We start from the raw sequence: 6,000 nt of genomic DNA, 5'->3' as shown, positions 1-6,000 counted from the left end.
GGCAGCAATTAAAAAAAAGGCACAAATATTTATTACAAGTTTCTCCCCACTGCCGCCAAAAATTGGCTTCATGAAACACCGAGAACTGCCAGCGGGCTCAAGAATCAGCATACGATCGAGGTCTCGAACAAAAATCAATTTTATAGAATGCATAATGTTGCAGCGGATGAAATGGTTTTAATACAGGTGAAGGCTTTACGAATGAAAACTGGTTGCAGGCGCCTCACAGCCCAAATCGGTCTGCGCGCGTCTCCATCTTCTTCCTTCAACTCCAACTGCTCAGTAAACCGCTAAGCAGAGTAACAATTTCCCCCGGGGCAGACGATTCTCGTCCTCGAGGAAATTAGGCTGATCGACGTTGTCAGCGTTTAAGGCGAGTCACATGAGACACTTGTGCCTTGCGGGAATGGGGGTTATCCGCCGTCACTTCGGCGACGAAGTAAATCACGTCATTCAGTCGGTCCAATACTACGAAGGGGCCATCGTACTTTAAAAAAACTTCTCGTGCAATCCTCTCGCGGATAGGCGTCCAAAGGCAGACGAAGTCTCCAGAAGAGTAAGTCACTGCACGATGATGCAGGCAGTAGTCTTTTGCGAGGCTTTGAGAGATCAGTGTGCGTAAACGGGCTGTACGACGGGCTTCTTCGGCACGACATAGTATCTGAGCAACCGACGCGTTGTCGTTTGGGGAAAACGGGAACATGGTATCGAGGAAAACGCGGAGAGTTTTGGCATACAGCAAACAGAAGGGAGAATACTCCGTAACCTTATGATTTGCCGTACTATAAGCGTACGTGACATACGGGAGCACTGCACCCCAGTTGCGATGGTCAGACGAGACGTACATGGACCACATGGTTGTCAGGGTGCGGTTGGTGCGCTTGGTGAGACCGTTGGTCTGCGAATGATACGGTGTGGAGTGTCGGTAGTCTGATCCACAAAGCCGGAACATTTCTTCTACGATATCAGCAGTAAATTGCCGTCCACATTCACTTATTATAACACGGGGTGCGCCATGACGAAGAACAACAGAATTTAGAAGGAAAGACGAAACGTCAGCAGCCTTTGCGGTGACGAGAGCAGCAGTCTCCGCGCATCTGGTGAGATAGTCTACGCAGACAATAACCCAGCGGCGGCCCTCTAAAGTCTTTGTAAAAAGGTGAAGCAGGTCAATTCCAACCTTTTTAAAAGGTGAAGTAGGTGGTCTGACGGGCCGCAAAGGAATGGCAGGCGTGGTGGTGCATGCCATAAGTCGTTGGCAATGTTCACATGTTTTAATGTACTGCTTGATCGTCTTATGAACCTGCGGCCAATAAAAACGCTGGAAGATTCATTGCTGGGTACGAGAGAATCCTATATGTCCAGATGTACATATCGTACATAGCGTGCAATACTTGCGCGTGGAGACTCTTCGGGAGGACCAAACGCAGGGCAGCACCGCCGACTGAGTAGTACATCTTGAACAAAATACCATCTTTAATGGTAAGTGGCGTTGAATCTGCTCCTCCTTCTGCCTTTTCTATAAGAGGCTGCAGTGAGCGCGGTCGCTGCGTTGCTCTCTCCTAAAGGTCGCTGTACTGGGAAACTGCGGAGAAAACAAGGCTAAACACTCTTCGAAACCGTCTTCATCATTGACGAAAGCCAAGTTGTAAACCGTCCTCATGGTTTACTGCAGCCAAGTACAAGTTAAATTTTATTTCCTTTCAGCAAGAAAAGAAGGGGCCAGAACTGAAAGCTGTAAAAACAGCTTGACGGGGTCCTGACCCCCTTACAAAGTTGGCAGAGCAGCAGACAGAAGAAAAAAATCAATTCACATGATTATAGCTAAACGCGTTAATACAAAAAAACGGGTAAAACTATGTACTGTTCCTTCTGTACAAATGAAGAAACGTTAAAAAATACAGTACAAAGATACAAGGAAAGAAGTAGGAAACACTGCTCACATAAAACAATGATACACAAAGATGCGAAAAAATAACAAATTCATAGCAACTCTTCTCGTCAGTAGAAGCTGATTTTGTGGTTAGATACGCTAACTGGATCGATTCCGGCATAATGTAGCTTATTCAACAATTTGGGTTAAGTATAATGCAGTGACTGTGCATATGAGTATGTGCGAGGCACTGGAACAAGGTATTTTTCTTTATGTAAAGTTTGTCTGCTTCCAGGATTTTCTTTTAGGTGTGCAAGTGAAATGACACCACAGCTATTCGAAGATTTATAAGTCAATATTAGTCTATAATCAAATAGCTGGAACACCGAAAGTAGATCATACTTCGAAAAAAGCTATTTGGTGGGGTGGAAATGAGTTACACCAGCGATATACCGGACGACTCTTTTTTGTAATACATCTGGTTTTGATAAATTGGTTACTCCTGTGGTACACCAAACTAGACTACAGTGCTGTAAAAGGGATAACACGAGAGCATTATATAATAACAGCTTGATTTTAGGATGTAGAAGATGTCTTATTCGAGCCATGACGCCAACAGCTGATGATAATTTCGATTGAACCTAGTCAATATGTTCATTCCAGGTCAGGTGGCTCGAAAATACTACTCCGGGTACTTTGATCGAATCTACAAGTTCAATTTGTTCGGTTCCTAGTCGTATGTTTATGTTACCTGATAATTGTTTTCCTATCAGTGACTAACACACAGTTTTTGTTTTGCTCATGTTAATTTTCAAGCAATTTGCTTTGACCCAACTATCCAAGTCAACTAACGCTGCTATTTGCTCACTCTTCGGTTTCCGTGATACCAGATAAGAAGATAGTTGTTTCATCAGCATAGGAGTTAAAAATTACGCCCCGTGTACGATCTGCTTATTACTAATATAAAAGAGATATAAAAGCGGCCCGAGTATGCTTCCCTGCGGAGCTCCAGTGTGAATAGTTTGCAAAGATTTAGTTATTTATTTCTAGGTACAGCTTTCGATCTGTAAGATATGACTCCAGTAGCGCGTGTGGTGTTCCGCGGACACGTGCCGTATCTATATAATTTTTAAAGAAGGATGTTATGATTTACCAGGTCAAATGCCTCTAAAACATCTGTCTAGTACTATATGTGTCTTACTAAATGCTTCTATAAGGATTTGTTTCTGCGTTAAAAGGGCTGTTTCTGCTGATCGGTGCTTCCTAAAACCATGCTGATAGTCCAGGAGAACGTTTTGCCGAGAAAAATATGATGTGATTCTAATGTTCAATATATTTTCTATGCCTTTAGAAAATACCGACAGCACCAAGATTGAATGACACGTTTGTGCCTCCAGATTTATGTACAGGAACCACTCGTGCAATCTGCATTGCCCTAGGAAATACACGTGTATACCAAATTAAATTATATATAAAAATGACAACAGGACAGATTAAATCAAGTAAGTGCTTCAAGGGAAAAAGCTGCACACCATATGCGTCCTCAGTTTTACTGTTTTTGATGGACTTAAACAAAAGGACACCACCTCTGCATAGTCAGAATCAATCAATCAATGGGTGGCATGACAAGCAGTCTGCATCACTGTGATGTCGCCCACTTTTGTACGCGCCACTAAAGCTATATTCTTGCAGGCGTAATGCCCATCGCGCCAGACGACCACGTGGATCCCGAAGTTTGATGAGCTAGCATAGAGAATGATGGTCGGCCACGATAGTGAAGTGGCGTCCATATAGGTACGGTCGGAGCTTGTGCACAGCGAACACAACTGCGGGATACTCCAATTCAGTGACTGTGTAGTTGCGTTCGAATTTTGTTAACGTGCGGCTGGCTTGCAACGACGTACTCAGCTCCAATATGCAGCTGGACAAGCCCCGCTCCAAGACCGACACCACTGGCGTCAGTATGAATCTCCATCACAGCTGAAGGGTCTAAGTGGCGCAGATGTGGTGCTGAGGTTAGAGAAGACTTGAGCAGGTTGAAAGAGGATTCGCAATCTGGGGTCCACATAAATTGCGAATTCTTATGCAAGAGAGAAGTGAGGGGGTAGGCAATTTGGAGCAAAGCCAGCAATGAAGCGACGAAAATAAGAGGGTCCAAGGAAACTCCGAAGGATCTTCTGTGTGTGTGGAGTTTGGAAGTCTCGCACTGCAGCGATCTTCTGCTGATCAGGTCTAATACCATCCTTCTTGACGAGGAAGCCAAGAACTAGAGTTTATTGCCCTCCAAAATGGCACTTCATTGAATTCAAAATGAGTCCCGCTTCGCCGTTGCATTCAAGGACAATATGGAGTCTCTCATTGTGCTCTTGGAAGGTCTTGCCGAAAATAATGACATCATCCAGGTAACACATGCATAATTCCCATTTTAGGTCACGAAGGATAGTGTTCATAAATTGCTCAAACGTCGTGGGAGCATTCCATAATCCGAATGGCATCACATTAAATTCATACAAAGAATCTGGTGTTACGAAAGCAGTCTTCTCACGGTCGGATGAATGCAGATGAATTTGCCAAATCAAAGGAGGAAATATAAGACGCCGAATGCAGACAATCGACTGCGTCATCAATTCGATATAACGGGTATACGTCCTTTTTTGTGGCCGCATTTAAACGATGGTAGTCTACGCAGAATCGCCAAGAATTGTCTTTCTTTCGCACTAAGATCACAGGTGCTACCCACGGATTGAAAGAATTTCGAACTATTTCTTTCTGCCGCATTTCGTCCACCTCTTCTTGAATCATTTTGCGTTCAGCCGGGAAAACTCAGGTTTTTGACGAATAGGGGTTGCGTTTCCTGTGTTAATTTTATGCTGCAGTCTAGAGGCTGACAAATGGTTACCCGATTCATTGGAGGCAAAGTCGGACACTTGGGCATGAATGGCCAAATTGTCTTGCAGCTTGCCGCGGTCACTGGACGAGAGCGATTTGTGTACCATGCGCTCAAGATCCAGCAGAATATTTCGACTTCCCTTTCTAGGCTCCTCTGTAATCAGCAATAGTTCCAATGGTGTGGGTCACATGGTTCTCAAATCTCGCAAGTACCAAACCAGAAGGAAGACGAAAAGGCTCTTCTCACACGTTCACAGTCCAGAGGTGTGCGCAACCATCCGCTGCGTCCACGACCCCCCGGCGCGTGGCACCAAAATATTTTTTTTTTCGCTCCGTTGGAGACGTCTGGCTCGACGACTATTGCGTGTTTGCCCACACGTTCTGGTGATTTCACAGGCACAAATATTGCCATCATCGCAGGCAGCAGCACATCTTCCTTCAGGGAGAGAACTCCATGAATCTGAGACATGTTCTCCACTAATGAGGGATAATGTTCGGCTGAGTCTAGGGTATAGCACCGCACTCGCGCAAAAAGTCAACACCCAAGATCATGCCATGCGTTACACGTCTCAACACAACGAATTCTGTTTTGTAGCTCTCGTCACCAAGCACGACAAAAGCTAAGCACAGGCCAACCGGAACTCAAGTTTCACCCCCAACTCCACAAAACGTACTGTTTCTGTCCCACACAAACATAACTTTCAGTCGAAGGCGGTTCCTAAATGAAAAGCTCATAACTGACACAGCGGTACCAGTGTCAACCAAAGCATCGTTTTAATATATTGTCTACACACACTGACACTTCGTTTTTTAGCATGACGATAGGCAGATGTATTCGTGAAATTGATCGTCCGGCGAGCTTACCTCCATTGGTCGTACCACCTAGTTTCCCAGTGGCGGAGAAAGAAATCGGCGACGTGGGGATGGTGAACGGCCTTTTCGCTGCAGCGGGTGAGTGATGCTGCGATCAGACAAAGGGGAGTCATTGCGTGAGCCGGGTTGTGGGGAAGAAGGTTTCCACTGGGCGTCATTCTTGAAGCGCAGTGCTCGTTGTACAGGGGGTCGAGAAGTTTGGCGACGCGGGCAAAACCGAGAGATGTGTCCGCTGTACCCACAGCTGTAGCATGTCGGTGGCTGGCGGCTCTGGTAGCCAACCGCAGGATCCCTTGGAGGCCGAGACGAGGCGACAGACTCGCGATTAGGCGCACCAACTCTATAAACTGTCAGTGTTCCCGGGC

This window comes from Amblyomma maculatum, chromosome 3 (genome assembly GCF_055883805.1).
Source record: "Amblyomma maculatum isolate TAMU_Amacu chromosome 3, ASM5588380v1, whole genome shotgun sequence".
Lineage (NCBI taxonomy): Eukaryota > Metazoa > Arthropoda > Arachnida > Ixodida > Ixodidae > Amblyomma > Amblyomma maculatum.
This window is presented reverse-complemented; position numbering follows the sequence as displayed.